Source organism: Furipterus horrens, unplaced genomic scaffold (genome assembly GCF_987537825.1).
Source record: "Furipterus horrens unplaced genomic scaffold, mFurHor1.1.pri manual_scaffold_6, whole genome shotgun sequence".
Lineage (NCBI taxonomy): Eukaryota > Metazoa > Chordata > Mammalia > Chiroptera > Furipteridae > Furipterus > Furipterus horrens.
The window spans coordinates 164579484-164605701 of NW_028327176.1; the positions used below are offsets into that span (position 1 = coordinate 164579484).

At 35.0% G+C, this 26218-nt stretch overlaps 1 protein-coding gene across 2 annotated transcripts in view; it reads right to left on the reverse strand.

Moving 5' to 3' along the window:
* The window catches only part of PTPRK (protein tyrosine phosphatase receptor type K), a 495428-nt gene that overhangs the window by 184049 nt on the left and 285161 nt on the right, over window positions 1–26218 (reverse strand). The window lies entirely within an intron of this gene.

The following is a 26218-nucleotide window of genomic DNA, read 5'->3' on the forward strand; positions in this document are numbered from 1 at the left end:
TAAACAAGTACAATAAAGAGAAATATTTAGAAATGGACAACTGATTAACTACTAACAGTGCAGCTTGTCTTTGACCTTCTTGAGGTCCTACAACCTCTACAAATCTTAAAATTAGTGCATACTGTTGTTGCTCATCATTTAATTCACGAAATACGGCTGTGGCGTTTCTTCCTTGCTCTACTTTTTAAAAATTTTTTTTTTATTTTTTACTTCTACAGAGTTCCTGCTGATAGAATAAGGAGAAAGGCATAACAAAGCAGAAATCATAATCTAATCCTAGGTACAGACTCATTTCCACACACCCACCTCAGAGTGTAGGAAATTACAATTTACAATGAAGCAAAACCACAAATCACTACATATCACTCGACCACTGGGAGTACCATGGATTAAGGCAATGCATCAAATATTAAATTCAAACGTCAAACATACCCCACAATTTAATTTTGGATAGCTTAGATATTTTGCTTTAAAGAAACTTCAGGAAACATTATTTCAAAGTTCGAACTTAAAGAAATGATGAATGATGAATGAAAACACTTTTTCCTTCTTTAATAACAATGTAGCTGAAATTTGGTACTGGACTTTACGAAGGTCACCAAAGTGTTAATTAACTCTGTCTATGCGATGTCATGATGACATTCTAACTATTGCTTTGTGATCAGGTGAGGTCTGAAAGAACATTTGCAGGAGCCAAAAGGCTTTAAAGGAAAGTGTTAATCTTATAAAGTCATAACTGTTTCCAAATTGTTTTAAAGGTTAATTTTTTAAGAATGAGAGCAAATCTATAATATCTGAATCTCTTTTGACTTAATAAATGATAAACAACCCAAGGAAAAAGTGGGCAAAATATCTGAAGATACTTCTCCAAAGAAGATGGACATGGCCAATAAACAGCAGAAAAGATGCTCAACATCATTACACACAAGATAGGGCAAGACACAAAAGGTCAGAAAATCACAAGTGTTGGCGAGGACATGAGAAAGACTGGTGGGACTGAAATGGTGCAGTCGCTGTGGAAAGCAGGGAGCTCCCCAAAGGTGAGACCTAGAGTTACCTCACAACCCAGCAATTCCACACTCAGGTGTCTAGCCAGGAGAAAGGGAAACTTATAGCTGCAATAATATTCATGAATATCCATAGCAGCACTTCTGTTGCAATCATCATCAACAACAACAACAACAGAAAAACAAATAACCATCAACATTTGGAACTGTTGGATAAACAAAAGGTGGCACATCCACACAACGAAACACTACTCAGCCATAAAAAGAAATTAGATTCTGACACATGATAAGTCATGCATGAACTTTGATTACAGGCTGAGAGAAGCCAGTCACAAAAGGCCACATATTGTGTGATTTCATTCATATAAAATGTCTAGAACAGACAAGTCTATATAGAACGGAGATGGTAGCTGCCAGGAGCTGGGCAATGAGGGGCATGGAGACCGACTGCTAATGGGGACGGGGTTTCTCTTTAGGGTAATGAGCATTTTCTAAAACTGACTGCGGTGATGGTTGCACTTACTCTAAACATACTAGAAACCACCATATTACTAAATATACTAGAAATCACTGTGAATGGGAGAATCGTGTGAATTTTTTCTCAGTAAAGCTGCTAAGAATATTTTTTAAAAGTAAAAGCAATATATAAAGAATAATTATTAAATATTAATAAGGTGTGTCCTCCACCCCTGTAGAAGTAAACTGGACAAGATACAAATAGAGGGAAGTTAAGGAGAGCCAGTATATTTCAAACTGGATTTTCTATCGTAATGACAATGCATGCTTGGAATAAAATACAATGCAAAAAGCCTATAGTCAGGTTTTGCCTTCTGAGACAGGTTGAAATGAAGTAAGGGTTTTCTGTTATAGCCAACAATTTGCATTTCAACCCTGATGGTATAAAAATATTGTTCCCACCTTATGCAACCCTTAGTTATAAACATCCTTAGGCTAAAAGATAAGACAAGCTGGCCTAGATTTCTACGCAGGCTAAAGTCTTTTTCAAGACATCTTTTACAAATTCATTATCTAAAATTGAGATTTTGTCATAAAGAATAAAAGATTGGCGGGAGTATCTAGTGAGTAACACTAATTTTTTAAAAATCAAAAATCTATTGAAAAATGTTGTTATTCCCATCATTAATTATGGTTCATTACTTTCAAACTAGTTATCAGTAGTACCATATCAACTTGTCCTTTACTTTGCTCATGTTTAAAGTGAAAACAAAACTGACATTGAATAACATATGTGCTATGTAAGCTGTTTAAATTTAGAATTACTTTTATTGCTTTGGAAAAGTAGTTCTTAACACCAAATTTATAAACTTTAACTACAAAATCTGTACCTTATGGTTTGAAAATTGTTTCAACAAAATAATCAAAATTGTGTAGAAGGTGAACGATAATCTAATTTCACAACTACAACTGATGTTACAAAGGAAAAAGATTAAATAAAACTAAAAATACTTTAGAATTTTAATTTATCTATTTAAAGAACAACAGACCTAGACATTTCATATAATGAAATTTTACCAGCCAAGCATTTTTCAATTTCTAGTATACAAACGTTTTGGTAGACAGAAAGAGAAAGTTGATAGATTTTCTAAATTTTAAACTGAAATGAAACTGAATAGAGAAATAAACCTAATAGAAAAAATGCAAACAAAACATCTTCCCTATTTAAATGCTGTACATATTTTAAGCAGTCTGTATTTTACAAATAAACTGAGTTTCCTCATGTGTAATGTTTGTTTCCATTCCACATTGCTCATATACTGACTCACTTAAGTAGAAAATTATGCTAAATTCATAGCTTACTGGAGTTCTACCCCCAGAACAGCAATGCCTCACTCACATTACAGATGCACAACACCACAAAGACATCTGATAGATATTTAGCATGATGAAACGACTTGTCCAATAAATTATAAACAGCAAACCTTGGTGAATCTACACATATATGGGTATTCTGAAATCTGACCTAATGAGTATATATTGAATTTTAAACCTCACCTATCAAAACTCTGCACAGCACTGTCATGGAAAACAGGAAAACAAAAGAGGAAGAAGAGAGAAGGAGAACAGCTACAACAAAACATTACAAAGAAGTGAAAAACTACAGCACAATATCTTTTCTGTCTTTTCTATCTTTAAGGGAATGGCATGTAAAAGAACATGAAATTTAAAGTCAGGAGATCTAGTTTCAGAAAATGGGGAAACCTAAATATGTTATTTATCTCCTTGGCATTACAATTTCTTCATTGGTAAACTAGGGTTGTTTTAAGAACTTTTAAAGACTCCTTATTTATAAATATGTCAGGATATCTTATATTTGATGCTATTTTGCTTTGTTTTTTTTCTTCAGAGTACATAAATATTAACACCAAAAATTAATATTCAACATTAGTGTTTTATGGATATGAGGAAATGAGTTTGATGTAATCATGTTCTTGGCCTGAAATAGGATAAAAATTCACTCTGATCAATTTTACTTCTCCTTTGTTATGGCCAAGCCAACCAAAGTGGCAGCCCAGTACTTCATCTTGGGAAATGTGGCAATGTTCAAAGAGGCTTAGAAGCATATACCTTGATTAACAGCATGACTACAAGAAGTGAAACCTAACATTAATGAGACTAATATACCACTACATATCAAATTTTTTATGTTGGAGGTAAAAAAGTACTCATATTAGCATACATATTTTGGTTTTTGGCCCTTGAGAACAAGGAGGCCTATTTATAAAATCTCTATTCATTTCAATAAATTATGCATGAATTTTAATCAGTTAGCAAATGAACAAGTAATTGTTCTGCAGAAATATTAATATTCTTCATAACTTAATACGCTATCAGACCCAGAGGTGTGTGAATAAATCCCAAATGTACAATAGGTGTCAGCTGAAGCATGCAATACCCAAAATACAAGATAAACCATGCCGATGTTACCAATTAACTTTCAATTAATGGCTTATATTTATTCTAGAGCTAAACCCATTATAAAACCACAATTATACATTCAAATTACTTGTTTTCTTATTTTAAATTATTTTTAAAAGTGTTTTGAAATCATAGTCATTATGAAAGTATATTCTCATCCAATTATTACCAATACAAATGCTATTCTACAAATATATGTGTCATGTATCAAAATGCAGCTAATTACTAAAATTCAATACAGAAAGAGAAGCCACAAAGCCAGAAAAAGTCAGTTAACCAAGTAAGCATCAAGGACAATGACACTTCTACCTTCATCTTTCCAAATAAATAAATGAAATACCTCTCAATCCTATTTTCTTCCAACTTGTTTTATGTAGTTGTCAAAGAGTCCTTAACAAAAACTATCTCAAGGTGACCTCTCCCACTGTATAAGCAGGCAACAATATTGTATTTGTCTCTTATGGCTGCTATAACAAACTACCACAAACTTGGTGCCTTAAAAACAACAGACATTTATACACTTAAGATTCTGGAGTCCAGATGTTCAAAATTAGTTATCACTGGGTTAAGATCAAGATGACAGCAGAGCATCCCTGCTCCAAACATTCTGGGTTTGAGAACCAACTTCTTGCCACTTCCAAGGTCTGCAGGCTATTGTTAGTCCTTATTTTGTTGACACATCTCTATCTCATTGCTCACACTGCCTTCTCCTCTTCTGAAATTATCCACTACCTCTCACTTATAATACTAATGATAGCATTTAGGGCCCACAGAGATAATCCAAGAAACTCTCCCTCTCTCAAAACCCTTAACTTAAATCCACCAAATCCATTTTTCCAGGTAAAGTAATATTCATGGCTTCCAGTGATTTGGACCTGATATTTTCAGGGCCATATTTCAGCCTACCACAGAAATGAACCGTGATATCCTCCTCCTCTTGAAAAACATCTCAGATGTACCTTTTCTTCAGTTGGTAGGAAGCTTATGAGGGAAACAAAAAAAACTTCGCCTAGGAAAGTGTCCTAGCTAGGTTGAGAATAATGGAAATCATACAAGAGCTAATAATTTATTTTTCTACACTTTTTGGGGGGGATATGAAAAGAGAGAGAGAAATTATTAATCAAAATGGCTACAGAAGTCAACATTCCCTTATCATGCCTACATGTCTGCAAAAAAATAAAATAAAATAAAAAAACACAAAAAACAAACCCCAAAACAATGAACAAATTTAAATAACTGCCTTGGAAATAGATATTTTCTTATTTTTCTATTTACTTGAGTGAATGGATCACTTCAAAAGGAAGATCACTCTATTCCTTTACCATTACTCTCACTACAGTTTTGATCCAGTTACAGGTAAAAAAAGAAAACCTGCTAGTTCATGCTTCATGTTGTTTAATTTTTTTCCCCGTCACCTATTAAATGCTGAAGCAAAGGGGAACGGACACTGAGACTGAGAGAAAGGAGAATGACATCAGTGAACCACAGAATTCAAGCATTTATTTATCAGCTAACTTGTACTAATTTTAAATGACTTTATGTCTCAAAAAGATAATAATACAATTTAAAGGTATTCAAGTATTTCAGAAAATTAGAAATAATAATACTGAGGAAAGGGAAGATGATCTTTCCTCCCATAAAAAATGGAAAGCAGGTTACAGATAATTAGAAGCACTTTCTGTGGCCATTTAATAGCATATGTATAACAACATAATTTGTTAGATTTTCACTTAGATGATAAAACATAAAGTGCACATTTAAAAATTTTTAAGTTAACAAGGTTTTTACTGCACCCACATTTTATGAACTGTAATGCATATATATTTATGAGAAAAGTGACAGTTCTTTCATTATTTTCACTGTTATTTTTCTGATACTTCTGATTTCCTGTCCTGTCAAATTCCCAAGGCAGTAAAGTACCTCTCCATTCAGTCTCCGGGCTATCATGTCATCATTTTTCCTCATCCCAATAACATACTCGGTAAATTCTCTAAATTATCTTTCAGACAAATTCATATTTTAATGATGTTTTCACATCTGGACTTTAATATATTTTTAAGTCAAATTATTTTTTAATTTAATATATTAAAATCTTTCCAAATCCAATGATGCAATTGATAGATACCCTTTTAAATCATGTCTTTCAGGTGGTTCATTAAAGTTCAGTGCTAAGACCTTAAGAAGTCTGGCTATTGTTAAACCTGAGACTCCCATGCCAGCACCTAGACTATTTGTTATCTGTTATCATGTCCATGAAAACCAGATGGCTCTTAGGATATAGTTATGGTAGACTATAGGAAGAGCGTGTACAGTACTCCACTGCTCACACTCACAACGACTTTACACACACAACCTCTGGGAAACATAAAATGAGCACATACAGCTGGTAGAGGGTAGAAAACATTGAAGTAAAAATTGGAATTGAATGACAAAACCTTCTATGTAACCCATAATATACCTGTTTATCTATACCATGTATTTTTATCACTGTGAATTATATCCAGCTAAACAACAGATTCTCCACTCCCCTCTGGTCATTCTTCACTGAAGACAGATGCTCTTATGATCCAAGAGTGTCACTGGCTGTGAGTGGGCTGGGGACAGGCTAACTAAAGATCATGAAATGAATAGGTTACCTCACATAATAAAAAACCCTCCAATCTAAAACACCAATAGGTGCCTCTGGAGAAACACCACCACAATATTGAAAATAACTGCTCCTCGACAATCCAAGGCTTAGGGTTCCCTAAAATTACATTGCTTACATTTCCATTTCTCAAAAGAGAATTGGAGGAGAATTCTGAGGAAGAGGAAGACCATTTATTCACACAAGCTGCCCACGGTTAATGAGGCATCAGTGGGCATTTGAGTTTGCAGCTGCTACAGGCAAGTGAATTGATGAGGTTTTTGGATGAAAATCATTAATATGTATCAAAAAATAAGTGAGCGCTGTGCTCCTGGCCATCGATTGTTGTTCTGCTGTTTCTCCTGTAAAGGCAAGTGTCATGTCCACTCTGCATAGTCTTCTACGGAGAACTGGGACATCACTTGCTACATCTTGCTGTGCTGATTTTCTTTCCATGGAGAAAACCTTAGATAAAGGGACTTCCAGTCAAGATGGAGGTGTAGGATAAATATGGCTCACCTCCTCATAAAACCACAGCAAAAATTGCAACTAAAATCCAAAATAAGTATCATCTGGAATCGTCAGAAAATCAAACTGTATGGAAATCTGACAACCAAGAAATTTAAGAAGTCACATTCATCCATATGGGTAGGAGGGATGGGGTCTGGGGGCATGGAGACGGGGAGACACAGAATCGGCAGTGGTGGATAATAATCAGGAGGGATGCCTCGGGAATGAGGGATCACAGCCCCACAGCAGAACACCCAGCCCAGGGTTCCAGTGCCAGGAAGATGAGTCCCCGTAACTTCTGGCTTTAAAAACCAGTGGGTGGTGGGGTGACGAAAGAAACTGCAGGATTCTCAGGCATCTCCTCTTATAGTGCCTACAAGAGACTGAGGACTTAAGCAGACTCACTCCCCCTGGGCTCCAGCACCAGGGCAGCAGCTAGAAGGGTACAAGTGGCATATGGAGAGAAACTGAAGTGCCTGGCATCTGGGAGAGTGCCAGGGCACAGCTTCCTCCTGGAAAAAAAACTCCAGAGGCCAGGCAGTGGCATTGTCCCTTTCCTGAGACCTCCCCCACACAGAGCCACAGAGAGGCAACACCATATCTGAAACCCCATTAGCCTGGTTCACAGGGGCTGCCCCATGAGGACTATTACCTAAGGATACTCCAAATCCAACTTACGGCTGCACTCTTCTTCAATAAGTGATGTTACTAAGACAGGGAGTCAAAGCAGCTCTACCTAATACATAGGAACAAACACAGGGAGGCCACCAAAATGAGGAGGCAAAGAAATATGGCCCAATTGAAAGAACAGAACAAAATTCCAGAAAAAAGACAAATAAAATGGAGATAAGCAATCTACCAGATGCAGAGTTCAAAACACTGGTTATTAGGATGCTCAAGAAACACACTGGGTACTTCAACAGCTTAAAAAAGACGCAGACAGAAATGAAGGTTACGCTAATTAAAATAAAAAAACAATACAGGAAAACAGCAATAGAGTGAATGAAGCCAAGTATCAAATCAATTACTTGCAACATAAGGAAGCAAAAAACAGCCAATCAGAGTAGCAAGAAGAAAAAAAGAATTAAAAAATGAGAATAGGGTAAAGAACTTCTGGGGAAACTTCAAATGTACCAGCATTCAAATCATTGGGATGCTGGAAGGAGAAGAGGAAGAGGAAGAAACTGAAAACTTATTTGAAAAAACAATTAAGAAAAAATTCCCTAGTTTGACAAAGGAAATAGACATATAAGTCATGGAAGCACAGAGAATCCCAAACAAGATGGACACAAAGAGGACCACACCAAGACACATAATTAAAATGCCAAAAGTTAGAGATAAAGAGAGGATTTTAAATGTAGCAAGAGAAACAGATAGTTACCTACAAATGAGTTCCCATAAGGCTGTCAGCTGATTTCTCAAAAGAAACTTTGTAGGCAAGAAAGGACTGGCAAGAAGTATTCAAAGTGACGAAAAGCAAAAACCTACAACCTAGATTATTCTACCCAACAAAGCTATTATTTAGAATGGAAGGGCAGATAAAGAGCTTCCCAGACAAGGTAAAACTAAAGAGGTTCATGATCTCCAAGCACTTATTATATGAAATGTTAAAGGAACTAAATTAAGAAAAGGAAGACCAAAATGATTAACATTAAAATGGCAATAAATTCACAACTACCAACAACTGCTACTAAAAAACAAACTACGCAAACAAGCACACTAGAAATAGAATCACAGATATGGCGATCACTTGGAGAGTTATCAATTGAGAGGGAGAAAAGGGAAAATGGAGGAAGAAAAGGTGCAGGGGTTAAGAAGTACAAATTGGTTGGTACAGAATAGACAGGGAGATGTTAAGGACAATATGGGAAATGGAGTAGCCAAAGAACTTATATGCATGTCCCATGGACATGACTTAAGGGTAGGGGGGATTACCGAAGGGAATGGGAAGGGGTACTAAATGGAAGGGGTCAAAGGTGGAAATATTGGGACAAGTGTAATAGCATAATCAATAAAATATATTTTTAAAAAGGAAATAAAATTTTGTTCATAAACAAAAGAAATCCCACTTCTAGGAATATATTGTAAGAAGATCATTTAAATCTTTGTTTTGAACAAAAAAATGAATGACTCAAAATTTTAAAAAATGGTGATGCTAACTGTGATATATCTATCTATTCAATAGGATTTTACACAAAGTTCCAGGTCTCAAGTTGTAAAGATTATAACAAAAGTCAGGGGCTATTTAAGGTTATTAGAGCTTTCATTAAAAATAAAAATCAAAAGAGTATGCCTAGGAAAAATAAAACAAAACAAAAATAAAAACCACCAACCACCATCACCATAAAGGTAACAGCAGTAATTGGAGAACTAGGAGACCATGAGTGTTTTACTTTTTTTCTTTTATATCTGCTTTCCAGTAACATTTGTAATGTGCTCATAAAATTTCTCATCATTACATTCTTAGTATCTATCACAGTGCCTGAGAAAGTTCAATAATATTGTATTAGAATGAATGACCTGTTCAACAACACCTAAAATAATTATGAAAAAAAGGTTACCCATGTCATTGCAAGAAAAATTATCTACATAAATTATATCTGTGCCATAGAGAAAAAGGCAAGCTACACTTCAGTGAGACAACCAACATTTAGAGATGGCAATAGTAAAATGAGTGTATTTATACATTAATTTATTTTCAGATGCAGAAATTAGGTCCTTGATCAAAGTATAAGATTTACCACTCTTGCTTTGAACCATATAGCTAGCCAGCTGCTCTGACATTGATACACAGCACCTACAAAATGTTACTATTTAATTAAAGGAGTTAGTTGACTGGAACAAAAGAACACTTTCTAGGCAATTGCTTAGTGACCAAGTGGCATCAAATGATTTATCTAGCCTATAAGAAAAAGGCACAGCTACAAACATAATAATTCCTTTTTGTCTTTTAGTTAAACCAGGTCAATTAATTTTTTAAAAAATAGATTTTTTTGTGTGCTAAATATGTACATATATATGCATATATAAAATTTGAATATACAATATTCAAGATTGTTATCAAAATATACAATTGCACTTATTCCAGAATATATACCAATAATTTGAGTCTCTTGAACAGAAACTTAATTCAAGGTAGAAGAAAATTCTGAGAATAAATATGCCACTCTTCTTATTAAGCAGCTATATTCGTTCTGTTTTTGTGTGGTATGTATTTTTTTTTAACTGCACGATCTGTGGAATTATAGTATTTAATCTCAATGACATGGCTTTTACCTGCTACCTAAAATGCTGAAATGTATTTAAAAATCCATTTCAGCAACAAAAATGCAAATTTTACATACTAAATTTTATATCTTAGACATTACCATGGCATTTTATTAATCTTGATTTAAAAACACTGCTGCAAATACTTTATTACCTGCTTGAAATAAAAGGGCACACCAGCAGCACAATGTTTTAGATCTGTCAATAAGAACTAAAAACAAGATTACATTTATATTAAGGTATATGAAAAGATGATGAGATTTTTGAAAGTAAAGTTTATTTCCTTTCTTAGCCCATAAAATCCAGTCTAAAAACTACAATTTCCTCATTAATATCTATGCAACCAATTGGTTTGGAATTATAAACTGTTGCAATAATTCAACAACTTTATAAAAGCCTGCATTAGTGCCCCAATTCATATGGCAGCAAACCACATATATTATATAATGAAAATTACAGATCCCTTTGACTGAGTCATCAGTTAATACAGAAGATTGCTCTGATGGCCATTTGACCCCTCATTTCAGCCTGGTCAGAGCTCAAACTGTTCATATATTTAGAGGAAAGAACATACAGTTTATTCCAAGAATAGCAATCAGGTAAGTATTAAAACTAGGAAAGCCTTCAATTCTATGTTTGGCTCCCACAAGTCTGGAGCCATAAACAGATAATCACATCACCAAGTCATCAGGCACCTCTATAAGGGAGAAGAATGAATGAACGAATGAATGAATAAATAAATGTAAATGGTAGGAGAAAAAGAACGGTGTTTGGTAATGACAACGTATGTCCCAACAACATGTCAAATATGCCTAGGTTATACACATTGTTACTCCATTCTAAGTTATAGGTCAAAGGATTTGAAGTGACATCACTGACATATATTTTATATGATACATAGTAAGACACAATGGCGGACTCCAGTAAACCAAGAGATCAGCAATTAAAAAGAAGAAATACACTACAAAAATCTACATAATAATGAAATCATTATCTCTATAAACAGACATATACATGTATATGTACATGTATATATATATACATATATATATAATATGTATACTATAATCCAAAAAAGTACTATTTTAGAATATCCTGTCTTCTACATTTAAAATATAACATTAAAAATCTCAGGAGTCAGCCCTGGCTGTTGTGGCTCAGTGGACTGAGTGCCAGCCTGTGAACCAAAGGGTTGCTGGTTCGATTCCCAGTCAGGGCACATGCCTGGGTTACAGGCCAGGTCCCCAGTTGGGGGCATGCAAAAGGCAACCACACATTGATGCTTCTCTCCCTATGTTTCTCCCTCCCTTCCCCTTTCTCTAAAAATAAATAAATAAAATAGAACATAAACTTAAAACAAAATTTTTTTTTAAATCTCAGGAGTCAAAATTACAAATTTTAAGGAATTTAAAACTGCAATCAGAAGAATTTCCCAACATTTAATTGTAACCAAACATAATCTAAGTTTGCCAACTTGACCCATGGGTTGTGTTGACTCATTGCAATATAACACATGATAAGCATATGTTCATTATGAATATGTACTTTGTGATTATGCCAACACATTTTAGAATAATGCGTGAAGTTTTTATGTATATGCAGCCAGGGAACAGATGGCCATTTTTCAATATAATGACTTAGTCAGAAATAGAATCAGGAGATACTACTTGCTTCCCCCCTGGTTCACAAGCACATAAAATTCAAGATGGTATTTATACCAAGTTAATCAGGAGAATTATTATTTACCTCTTACTTATACATGACTCTGAAAAGTACAGAGTAGCCTTTTTTTTTTTTTTTTTTTTTTGGCCAGGCATATCTCTCTGTGTATAAAAGTACTATTTAATTTTTTATGAGGAAAAAAAATTTGTGATGACAGAAAAACAATTAAACAAGATTTCAATCATACAGATAACTCCTCTAGATAATAGGCTTTATGTATGCACTATTAACTCCAGAGCAGTCATATTTTAGGATGTTTTCAATTCAAAAGCATAAATCTTCAGAGACTTTAAAAATCTTTATAGGAAAAAAACTGTCATTAGCTTATGCAGATCCAACTCAGTGTTTTATGTGAAGATTACCAATATATACTCATTTCAAAGAAGAAATGATACAAATTAGCAATTATGGAACATTTTCTAGATTAAACAAGACACAAAAATAATATGTCTTCTATAGGGTTAGATGACCTTGATAAAACCAAGACTATTCCCAATGTTTCTCCAAGTTCTGTTGGCCACTCTAGCAAATTAATCAAATCACAGGAAGGAGGGCTTGGGCACCATGGAAACCTCTGGTTTATTGTCACAAGGTCAGTAGTACGGGAAATAACCTAGACTTGCGACTGGCATCTGAAGTCCAAGAAGTAGGGTGGGGGTTGGGGGGAGGGGCACGGTCTATGAAACCTGCAATTTACAGCCAACTGGTAGAAGCACTGGGATTGGCATCTGAAAAGAGGGTGGGGAGGACCAGACCAGTCTTTCAGACTGAACTCTTTACCTGTGGAGTCTGATGCTCTCTCTGGCTAGATGGTGTCAAAATTAAGTTGAATTCGGGACACCCAGTTGGTGTCCAAAGAAATGCTTGTTGGTGCGGGGAACACCCTCCCTCCCCACACACATTGGGATTGGTACCAGACCCTATTTATCACCTAAAACATAAAATATTATAAAGCAGTCCTAGTTGTGAGCCACCTAAATAAAGTGTCAAAACCATAGCAACGTAGTTATATAGCTAAGGCGTTGGGCTCCTCTTTCACAGCTACTGCTAAGTGATGAGAAACCTCCCTACCCTCCTTTGATAAATATCATGACTTTGAAAAACAAAGGATTGGAATGGCTATAGCCAGACTGTTCAGATATTCTTTGAACTTCAAATTTTCCATTATGCTGCAACTTTAGCCAGATCAAATGAAAATTTGCTAAGGAAAGAAGACATAAGTAAAATATGGTAACATTTTCATGGGCACTGAACAATCTTGTAAACAGTATCTCCATCAGTGGACTGAAGATGAATAAACATTAGGCAGGAAAACCCACTATGTTAAATAGAATAAAGAGGAGAAGAAAAAATACCATGTTTTCCAGGTGTGCATTTTTGCGAAATGGCACACTTAAAAAAGCTGATGGCTGCAAGATCTCCCTATTGTCACTGAAGTGTGCCATTTCTTGTTCCAAAGCCATACACTTACTCTTCCAAAGGTATATAAGGTATTCATATCTATGTTGAAGTTCTAAATTAAGATCCTGACATTAGACATAGGTCAAAAAAGCTAGTTTGGAAATTAATTAGAGAGGCATACCAGATATATATAACACCTATATAGCATAATGATATGTTTAAAGTGTAAAGGCACTGCTTCATATTTTTATCTTGCTCTTCAATGTTATTCTATTTTAATATAAATTAAATCATGTTGAGTAAATCTATTACTAATTGTAAATTTAAATTTTCCTTATTTATAAAATAAAAAGTTAATTAGGTGATGAAGAAGTGATCAAAGGTCAAGCCTGTGCTCTCTGTATTCCATAGTGCCATGTGGGTGATATTCACACTATAGGCAGAATAGCAGGGATGGCCGTGGTGCAGGGATTAGAGTTTTTGTGACTGTCACAGTATTATATATATATCACACACAAAAAATGCAAAAAGACAAAATAATAGTTCCTGCAGCGGTTTGAAAACAAGGCCACAAATTCTCTTAGAGCCTTCTCATTAAAAGGGTGGGCCCATGCTCTATCCTCTGGACTCTGGGTGACCTTGGATCTGCCTTGCCTGAATATGCAGACCACAGAGAAAGTAATGGAATGAGGCTTTGAGGCTAGGTCACAAAAGAACATGTGGCTTTCCTCTGTTCCCTAAAACCTAGAATACTTGGTTCTGGAGCCCTGAGCCACCATGTGAAAAGTTCAATTAGCTGGTGGAATTATCCTAGCCTGGGTGCCAGACATGCACATGAAGAAGTTTCCAGATGATTCTCGTCTCCAGGAATCCGAGTCACCTTCAGCTCTTCATTTTAAGCATTCCCAGCTGAGGACTGAAATATCATGGGAGAGAGAAAAATCATCCTTGCAGCTCCTTTCTGAGCTTTTAGCCCACAGAAGCTGTGCATTAGAAAATGATTACTGATTTATGGCAGTAACTGTTGGGGTATTTTATTTTGCAGTAGTTAATAAATGGACCATTATGTCTTATTAAGAGGTAGAAGTAAACTTTGATGACAGGTGTGTGCTTCTTAACATAAAATACACTGCTCTCATTATCTGTCCCTTGCTTACCTGTCAAGTCTCATGTCTTACCACTCCGCAATTCCAAACCTGGGTTTATATACATAACAACTTGCATTTTCTATGAAAAAAAAATTTCTCTTATATTCATCCACCTTTATCCTTTATATACACTTCTAAGTATGTGCGTCCCCAAATCAGTACGTCAGAATATTCACATACCATTACGATAAACAGTTCAGTGAAAATAAATGCCTATCATCAATGAAACAGGCAAATCGTGGCAAGTCATACAATAATGTCAACTGATTGATGGCCACTTGTGACAATATGAATACATTACAGAAATTTAATACTGCAGAGAGAAGCCAAGTGAAAGAGTATAAACGATAGAATTTTATTTACCAATGTTTTTCATTACTGTTAGAAGCCAGGGACAGTGGTTACCCTGGGAAAGTGGGGTCAGTGATTTTAAGAGGAGGAGAGCTTCTGGAGTACTGATAATATTCTAATTTTTGATATGGATAATGACTATATTTAGTTTGTGAAAATTCATCAAGCTACATAGTTATTTAACTATATATTTAATGCACAACTTTCTACACTATCCTTAAATAAGAAATTTAAAAATAAGTAAAGAGAAAGGTGACTATATTACCTAACTGGAATCAAACTCCTGCCCAGAAACACCCTACACAAAACTCAAGAACCATTAATACAATTAGAATCGTATCCTGAGATTGAACATTGAAAGTCAGCATTTGTAATAAAAATGTAATTTAGTCAAAATTTATCTTAAAAATTCCTAACATACTCAAAAGATCTAGAGTATAGGTTTTCCCTTACTTTCCCTTTCACTTTATTGCTACAGTTCATTTGACCTGAAAGGTGTGAGAATCTCTCATTAAAAAAACTAGAGGATGTCTTCTGCAAAAGTTTGGGCATTAAAATACTTCTTCAATTAAGATGGGTTGAGTTTGTCTTGCAGGGGACAACTGAGTAGCATGGTCACCTTTGTATACTAAATATACTATGAGGTGACTACACCATATAAAAAAATCGAGTGAACTTTTTCTGCTCTGTAACTATGTCTTTGAGAATTATTTATTTGAATTTATCTATATATAATACAATATTTTTACACAGTTCATACATTTGCCATTGCATCTATTACAAGTTCCTTTATTTAATATTATTCTAGAATCGTGCCAATTTTAATCATTAGTGTCTGACATCATCTGAACTTTGTGTTGCCACTACTACTTCACAGAGAATTCAGAGAAACCCTGGGAACCCAGCTCATAGCACCTCCTCAGAATTTTACTCGGGTAGCAAACACAGAAATGGAGCTACCCTGTGAATGAGTCACTTGAGAAAAGGAAATTGGCTCATGATTTAACTTTCAATGTGAGGAGTTACTCAGAGTACATCCCTACCTTAAATATAAAAATAGACTAAGTGGAAAGAAAACTTCCCCCAGAACATATGTTCAAAGTTTTCTAACTGAGCTAAAAATAATAAAGCAATAAAGGTAGCCTAGAAAGAAACAGAGAGGGAGAGAGGGAGGGAGGGGAGCGGAAGGAGGGGGGAGAGAGAGAGAATGAGAGAGAGAGAGATAAAGAGCGCTAAAGAGCCTAAGATTTTAACCAGACTTGATCAAAGATGACTGGACCATAAAAAACCCAGGCTGTAAGATTTTTAATATTCATGTAAAATTAAGGATAATTACAGATTTATTTTCATTGATTACCAAAAACTGTGACTTCGGAAAGAGATAGGCTACTAACTCTGAATGATTTACATTTTCCACAAGCAGGGTAGCTTTGAAATCCTAAAATATATTATTAGAAACAAGTAAAATATTTCCAAAATTTTCATAGAGCTACAAGGGCAACTCATAACTCTTACTATAAAATCCAAGAAGAAAGTTCAGGAAAGAGGGTAAAGAAGAATGCAGATGGAATATCAGAATCGTTTCTTAGATTTTGATAAGTCCATGTGCTACATTCTGCCTAGATTCAATCAAAGCTTCCTAGGCTTCTTGGAATCTGAATGTAGAGAGCACATACATGTGCTTAAGTGTACACAGGTGCATGCACATGTGTATGTTAGTATATCAGAATCTGGGAAAGAAAAATGTGTGGTGATGATAGTTTTTAAAATATCCTATATTTGATTTAAAGAGGGCCATGCATCTCCTACTCATTCTATTCAAAATTACTGCCATAAAAATGTAGATTATAGCTATAATGTTACTTGTAAAGTCAGGATGTAGTTAAAAGCAGTAGCCAAGAAACTTAAAGTAAATGCATTATTTACAAAGCAACAATAAAGCGGTCATACTTGCATAGTAGTTAGAATCATTAAAGTCTAAGAGAAAAAAAAATACAAATCTATTTATCATTATTTATTTAAATCTTGCTTCAAGTAGCTTTACCCCAGTATCTCTATATAAACTTATTTAGTTTATGTATAGCACATTTTTACAGAGTATGAGCTCTGGAGTCAGCCTTGGGTTACAGTCTGGGGCCAACCACTTAAGAGCCACATGATCTGAACAATTTTACTTATCAGCCTCAGGTTCCCTGTGGGTGAAGTGGAGAAAGTAAGAATTGTTGCCTTGGAATTAGAGAAACAATGTTATGTACATTATCAATTTATCATCTCTCACAGAACCTGGTACACTGTAAATGCATGATAGCCCTGGCCGATGTGGAACATCATCCTGTACAATGAAAAGTCACAGATTCGATTCCTAGTCAGGGCACATGTCTAGATTGCAGGTTCAGTCCCAAGTCAGGGCGAGTGTGGGAAGCAACAGATCCATGTCTGTCTGTCTGTCTTTCTGTCTCTCTTCCTCTCTCTATCTCTCTAAATGAATATATCTTTGAGTGAAGATTTAAAAATTGCATTATAAATGGGTGTTTTTATTATAAATTATACTAAATATTTATTATGTTTTATTAATTTTGCATTTACTAGGAAGAAGAATAAATGACTTAACCATGTCCATATCCCATTACATCAACCAGTTACTAAAATAAACTTATTTGTTGGTGCTAATCAATTTTTATTACCAAGGTATATAGAAAGTGAAGAAATGTGAAGCACAAAAATTCAAGACGAAACAAGTACTTAAAGGACATGCCCTGCTAATTGACACATTTCATTGAAATGGTCACATTTTCAGCTTTATTGTCCATATACTTGTTATTAACAGAATTTTAAAGTTTTTTTTTTTTTTTTTAAGTTGGAAATAAAATGAAGAAAGCATAAACAGAAGGTTTATTGGCTTCCTGGACCTTCATGGACAGAAGCTAGAGAAGAGACAGGAGTTACAGTATCAAGTACAAAAATGAAATTGTTGTAATTTAAAGACCAGATATTCCCATAGCTACTTTTAGTCACTTCTATTAGCAACAAATACAATGATTCACCTATGGCAATGATAAAACATGTTAATTAAAACAATGAATAAATTAAGAATTTTTTTATAATAAGAATTTTTTGTTAAAGCAAATTGAAGAGAAATGAGAGAAAGGATAAAAGTCTGATGATATATACAACATGTTATTTTGTTTGGTATTTCAGGAATGCTCTCTTTTAAGAATCAAAGAAAACACACACATCAGCAAGAGGACATACTTTCATCACCCAGCATAAATATGTGCTGCTAATTAATAAAAGGTATTCATAAAAACAATTTCAATTATTATACCCTTCCTAACCATTCAATCAAGGCATCTGAAACAACAAAAACTTTATTTTCAGTATCAAGATTATTAGTATAAACTGCTTAAACCTATAGTCAATAAACAAGATAGTTTAAAATTAGGCAAGTGAAGTGAGAAAAAAGTTAGGTTGTTGGAGAATTTTTAAAAAGTAACTGTGATAACTTTTTTATAATCATCTTTAAAGCAGTTTTGTATAACACCATGGGTTCAAGATGATAAAAGCTCACTAATATATTGTCAAATGCATTTTTATGAGATAGATTCAATTATAATTGCTGCAACTATCCCAGCCACAATTTAGACATAGAATCCAATTATCCATTTCATTTTCATTTATACCTCATGGGCTAGATCATTTATCATGTTTCATGATAATGATCAGAAGACACATGGAAAGTGATTTCTGAAGGTAACAAATTACCTTCCATATTAGCATAGCTTACAAGATCCTGTCAACAACTACTATGCATAAACATGAGGTAATTAAATTTACAATGTGCAGGAGTGTTTGATATGCTACTTGCTTCCTTCACAGCTGCCAAAAATCCGGGTTGCTAACTGCAGCAAACCCAACCCCATTTGGTTGCAAATCAGAAATCATTATGCCCCAGAACTCCAACAGGTAGTCCGTATGCTGTGGCTCAAGATGCTGAGATGCATCTTTCATCATCTGGTATTATTACTTCTTGCCACCAAACCATCCATCATTACTGCAGAGACAGCTTGGAATGATAGTCCTGGACCCTCACATTACTGCTCCTTGAACTCTGTCTCATCCGTCTTTTGCATCATTCCTTATTCACAGCTAAGTACACTTTCTGGCTGCAAAAGTGTGAACCTGTAATGCCTTTAACCTCTAGTGCCTCTCTAATAGTGAGTGATTTCTCCACAGGAGCCACTGTTCAGAAAAGACTACTCATGCTTGCTGGTGCTAAAACATTTTTTGTAAAAGACCTGAGTGATAAAAAATGCAAAAGCTGTAGAGAAATGTAACCCTTTTTTAAAATTTTGTTTTTGCAACTGAGCATTCAGAATCTCATTAGTATTTCAATTTTAACATTTATTCATAAAATTCAGAAACACAAACTAGACACAGACAATAATGCCTCCAGGTGCAGAGGTACATCCAACAAAAAGAAAAGGTAGCCTGTAACTGTATATAAATGCAATAAACTTCAATTTATATTAAGAGTTTTGAATGTTTGATAGTAAAAATAAAAACTTAAGGTACTTAACACATTGAAATTGCAAACCATGATGAGTTTATCCTTGACACAGTGTAAACAAAAGAGAGAAATTTAAAGTTAGATGCAAGGATATTTGTGAAAAGTGCCATTTAAAATAAATCTCTTACCTGTCCATTTCCTACTTTTTCTCTTATTACTAAGAGGACCTTCAAAAGTGCCACCAGTTACATAGTGTTTGGTGTACCATAAACTATCCGGGACTAAAGGGTTTTAATTCCACTCCATCTGAATGCTGTTATGAAAGTTTAATAAATCAAAATGATCAAAATGTTCCCAGTGGCAGACTGGGATTCAGTTTCTAATTCAAATTCTCTTTAATATATGGCTTCTCTGACATCTTGCATTTCTACCATTCATGTTGAATCCCAAACACCCTGCTTTTCATCATTACCATGCATCAACCAGTCTAGTCATGCTAACTACTTTTTAACAATCTTGCACAATAAAAAGAAATGTCAAAACTCGTGGGGGTTTTCACATAGAAACATTATGGCAGATGGGAACTCTTTATCCACCAGTAAGTAAACATTTTTAAACCACCTGCTGCAGTGAATGACATTCTTTGAGGACTGAGAAATGCTGCTGGCCAAAAGTCTTAGAAAAACTCCCCCTCCTTCCAACACTTTAAAAAATTGATGGAAGAAGAAGACATGTCTAGGAGCATCATTATCAGGGGCAATGAAATTCTGAAAAGCAGAGAAAGTGGAGAAGTGTTTATAGAGAGTTTGCCTTATTTCTATGAAGTAAAAAGTTTATACAAAGGACAGGAAAAAGATTTCCACTTAACAGTCTGCAATTCAACCAGGGATGTATATAAAGCAGCAGGAAAAAAAAAAATTGCACATCATATATCTTAGATGTGGTTTTATATGTTATATAATGTCAGAAATAAAGAAAAAAAGACATTTAACAATGTCAGTCAGGGTCCCCATTTTAAAGTTCCACTTAAATGAATACATAGGCTTTCATGGTAAGTTTAACAAAATGAAAAATTCTAACAATATTGGCAAAAGTCTATGAAATGAAAGCTTACAAAATACAACACATTTCTATGCACTATGTAGGTGTTATTCAATTTATCTTGTGTTGAATCCGTATTTAATACCCTACAATTAGCTGGAAGTCCTTCTCACAGGCCTGAAGATTTTAAACCTGTCGCCAGTGTCCCAATTAGGAGTTTACAACTGAAATTACTATCTATGCTCTCAATTAAGTTCTTCCCTAGGTCTTCTGAATTTCCATCAATAACACCATATTCGACCTCGCATCCCCTGCTTCTCTCATGTCACATGTTAACAGTATTTCCACTGTTAATTTCTCACCCTTTGCCTGCTCTTTCCACCACACTCCCTCAAGAACACCTCCCCCTCTCAAGATTTTATGATTTTTTTAGAACCCATTAAACTTATTCCTGGAAAACTCATTCTCCAAATCATCTCCCATCCTGGCTTCCTGAGATATATGAAGACATGAGTAACTATTCCAAAACTTCCAGAAATTTCTAAATCAAAGGACACAATAAATGAATACAGGTTTCCCGTGCTTTTCAAGTTTGGATGACACCCCTTCACTTTTTTCAAAATATATTTTTCCAGCCTGATTGCGATATAATTGACACAACATTTTGTAAGTTTCAGTACACTACTTCACTTTTGTGAAAGCCCTCCATTAGTACCTGTTTTTGCTAACTCAAAGAAATCACAAGAGGATTTTTGCTTTCACAAAACAAGGCTAAAAGCAAAAAGAGGATTCAGCGTTTGTTTTGCAGTGAGCGGTTATGACAGGCAGCCACACCTCAAACAGCCAGAGTGGTCCCGCCAAGCCCCTTCCCTGGGACCTACACTCAACATGTCAGCATCAAGCTGCCGCAGTTGGCGAGCATCTGTGCATTTTCTCAATTTATGTTGTGCGTCCATTACCAAGATGTGTCCTAAGGTGTTACGCTTAGGATATAACTGGACGTAATTAAGCATTTTGATCATGATGAGAGAAATAAAGACATCTGTGCATGTGCTGAATTTTCGTTCTGGGAATGGTGAAAAAATTTTCCTTGTAAATTAATGGTAATTGCTTCTTCGCTTTACACCATTTCGACATAGGGACATTTTCATAGAAATGCTCTATTTTCAGATAGCGGTGCAGGTGTCCTGTATTCTTTAGTCTGGTATTCAAATTGCTCCACAGTCAGACGTCAACATATACTTTAGACTCATCTCAGTTTTCTTCCCTGGAAACCACTGTGTTATAGTCAATATCCAACACCAGTGCACAGGACTGAATGCCTGCACATGCCATGCCTGCTGCTTGGAATGCTCATCACTTATCTTCACCTATCCAAAGCCAACTCACCCATCAACGGTAAGCTAAAACTTTACCTTCTCAACACAGTCCCTGACCACCCAAAGTAACACCCTCCTCCGCTCACACACATTAAGTTCACGCCATTCATATGGCACTTTACAATCCACGCTGGTTTTGTTTCTTCAGCAACAATTACTTAATTTTATTTGCTGGGTTGTTGGCCATGGTGTGGGCCAGAGAAACAATAGTAACAAGCAAAAGGGAATAGTCACTGACTTGGTTAAGATGCTGGTAGAGGCAGAGGGCAGTAATGCAGTATAATTTTTAAGATGGTGAACAAACACGACAGGCAGAAAAAGCTGAGTCCCTAAGGGAGAAGAGAGCATGTACCTTAAGTCAAGTGAAAGGAAGCCAGTGTTGCTAGAGTGAGGTGAGCAAAGGAGAGTACAGGAAAAAGAAGATGGTTACACAGACGAAAGTTATGGCAGTAAAGGTAAAGAAAAGAGTGAGGGGCTGGAGACCCTGAGGATATGCAATAAAAGTCAAAATAATGAAGGATGCAATTAATTAACACATATTTCTGTTTGTTGTATCTCACCAAACAATGCAAAAATATGAGACCACTGCCTTGTACAAATACTGTTCTGAACATACTAATAGCAGGCACCACGCGAAGAGTTTTTGAAAACTTAGAGCTAAATAACTATAGAAAAACTGTATTAAAAAATCAAATTTTCTTTTATAATAGAAGACAACTATTATTTGGCCTACAAGTGCTTTGGAAAATTTTGAGAGAAAATCTGAATGTAATAACATGAAAGCACTCATGTGTTCGAGAAAAAAGGATGTGTGGGTGGAGAAAATAGCAAATGTAAAGGCCCTAAGGCAGGAGTATGCTTGGAAGAAGAGTCAGTATACCCGATGTGGGTTAAAAGAGGTGAGTGACAGAAAACAAATTTTATGAATATCCATGGGAAATTTAATACAAAGCCTTTTGGACCAGAAAAGGGCTTTGCCTTTTATTTTCCTTAATGTGAAGGGAAGCTATTGTAGGGGGTAACATGGGAGTAGCAATGGTTTCCTCCATGTGTTTATAAAGATGAAAGAAACTGCCAATAGCAATTAAGATATAAATAACCATGTGGGTAAAACTTCCTCTCAACAGGGTACAGGTAATTATCCATTTGTTGTTTCTTTGTTTAAACACAAGAACAGATTCTGTGACATCACAAATAAATCTGTTTCCAAATTGTGCAATACAGCAGAAAGATAACAAATATTAGTTTAGAGTTCAGAAAGGAGAAAATGAGAAGCAAAATAAAGTTAACTTCCAAGTTAAATCCTAAATTCAAAAGTAATTCTGTCCCTATATCTGGTAGGAGATGAGAACACCCTGGTAGGCCATAATTTCTCCAAAAATAAATATGAGAGCTAAGATAACGCTGAATAAAGAGGCTGTTATGAATACGCATTGGCAAAATCTGCCCAAATTTTTCTACAATAATTTAATCTCTATCTAATCCTCATTTTTTACTCCCTAAATCCTCACTTTTAACATTAAAATGGTACAACTTCTTTTTAATACAAACTAGTAACTGTGAACTAAACACAACCCATGCTGCAAACTCACAGTATATAAATGGTTATCTTTACCTATTTGTGTAGACTTTATAATTGTTTTTATTTCTATTAGACTAAATGTTCCTTGGAAAAGGAAATAACATGAATTATATTAACCCAGATGAAAAAATATATTTTCGTGGTAATATGATAAACTTTGTTGAACAAGTTGATTTTGACTGATTTAGCTAACATCTGACTTCTAACTAACATTTCATGAGTGTTTTCTGGTTTTTGTGTACATCCTAGTTTGTACTTTAAGTAAGTCAAGTTCCTGAAGCTATTTACTAGAAAGCAGACTGTGGATTAGCAGGCTTTTAAAAAGATGTAACCATCTAAGTGGCAAATAGTGTGTGCTAACTGCAAAAAGCCAAACACCAAGCTTCTCTGTCAGTCATACGCTAATAAAGGAAGCGTGCTATTCTTGACTCTAGAAGATGGAGTGGTAGGAGAGTGGGAGATATCAAGAACTACAACTAATGAAATAATGTTCCACCACAACATGTATCACCACGTTACTCATGGCACCACTGAAAACTGTGAATTATCTATCTTGCTGATTGAGTTCAGTTAGTTACAAAGCACAACATTATTTACAAAATTAGTGCTTAATAAAAGGGTTTAATAGAATAGATCCTTTGGTAGGTATTTTTATTTTATGGGATTAAACATTTTATCAAAATCAAAGTAAAAACTCTGTGCCACAAATTCAATAATTCTACATTTTCCTACACAATAATGGTTACAAAATTGCTTGAGAGCTGAGACTATATCTGTCCTTTTGTTGTAATTTCCAGTGCTTATTACATGCCATTTTCAGTATTCAATAAAGACTGCTAGCTGAGTTTCCAATGGAGTTGCAAATTGCATTCATTATTTCCTTTTTGGATTGGGGTAAGGAAAAAAGAGGGAACAGGGAGGGAAATATAAATTACAAAAACACTGTTAGTCCAAGAAATTGATAAAAGTCTTTTGGAAGAAATGGACCCAATTTTCATTTATCACGAACTCCAAGAGAACAGAATTAAGAGGTTCAGAAGGAAAGTAAAGACGTACTGTCAGTGCTCTGAAATCAAATTCCAGAGAATTCCACAGAAAGAATATTTGGCATGCAAATCATTCTCCTTTCTTTTTGATCCCTCTCAATTCTTAAGAAAGTTCCAACAAAAGCAAACTCCCCCAAGCTTCACTCCAAAACCAGGGAACAGCACCTGAAATGCTAAAGGTCATGTAGAGCTCTACACATGAATAATCTACACAAATACAATCAGATGTCCTTTGGGAAAGAACTCTTGTTGCATTTTTCTTTTTGAAACAGAGAATACATAATAAGAAAACAACCACTCAGGCTAAATGAGTGCGGCATTCTACCATTTTTGTAGAGTAGCACAAGGAAATTCAGAGGAGGAAAAAATTAATAGGAAAAAGTATTTGAAATTATGATGTACAAAAGTAGACAGAAAAGGGTTTCAGTAATAATGCACTGTCTAAAATAAGGGCATCTATTATCCTTTGGCTCATTGAGAACTTAAAAATGAACCAGACACCTCCTACATTGAATCACCTGAATTACAAGTAGCTACAATGAATGAGAGGAGACTCTAAATGTTTCTTTTATCATACCCAAGGGTAGCAAAGTAACATTTTTAGAAATGCAACATTTGGAATCTCCTCCAAATCACAGACATTTGATATCTCCTGACTACGCTTTTCTAATTATGTAGGGGGAGTTGGAGAAAACTATCATGTGGTTTATCCATGTGTTATTATTTTCATGATAGCTCAAGTTTTATAAAACATAAGGGTTTGAATTGCATTCTCCCAGATAACAGCATGTTTTCTATTAAGTTGACTAGTTTTCACAATATAAGCAAAGAAAAGTTATCAAGTCACCATTAAGATAAAGGATCTTTATATGAATTCATGAGTCTGACAGCTATGCTATGAAAATGAGTTAACAATCAATAGTGTGTGGTATTAAGCAGACTGCTGGAGGTCTCAAACTAGAACTTCCATGGCCTTTAACCATCAACTGACAAAAGTGTTAGTAAAGTATGTCATCTCTTCCACTTCCTACATGTCCTTACTTCTACTATAAAAATATTAAAACAACATATTCAGACCTATTTTTTTACTGGTATATACAAAAAGACTAGAAGACAACATATTGATTAAATCAGGATTGTTTTCCAAGTGGAAAAATTTTTATGCTAAATTTAAGTAACCCTTTCTAGTTCTTTCTAAAAAGGAAAGAGTGCACAACAATGGTCATCATCTTTTCCTGCAGGCCAGCAATCTGCACTCTGTCTGTAGAGGAGAAGGGTATGTGCTTCATTATCCACTCCCTATGTCTTTTAGGGTCAGCCCCACTGCTCTGCCTTCAACTACTGTAAACAATTTTATTAATTTCTAGAGAAGCATCAATGTCTTTAAATGTAAAGTTGTACTAGGTGCTGGAGCCAACAAAGATGAACTATAGAGGCTTTGCTGGAACATAAACTAAAAATAATTTCAATAGTAACACAACCTAAAAAGTTCAAATGCAAATCTAGTGTTAGTTTGGATTTCTTTCCTATTTTCACATACGTGTGTAGTGAATAGCTGGTACTAGGCAACCAAATCCATTAACACCTCACCATTCATCAAATAAGCTATGATCCCACTCCATACTGTTACCTGACTCATTATAGCACCCTTGTGCCACATTACCAAATTTCAAATTCAGTATCTTTCAAGGTTA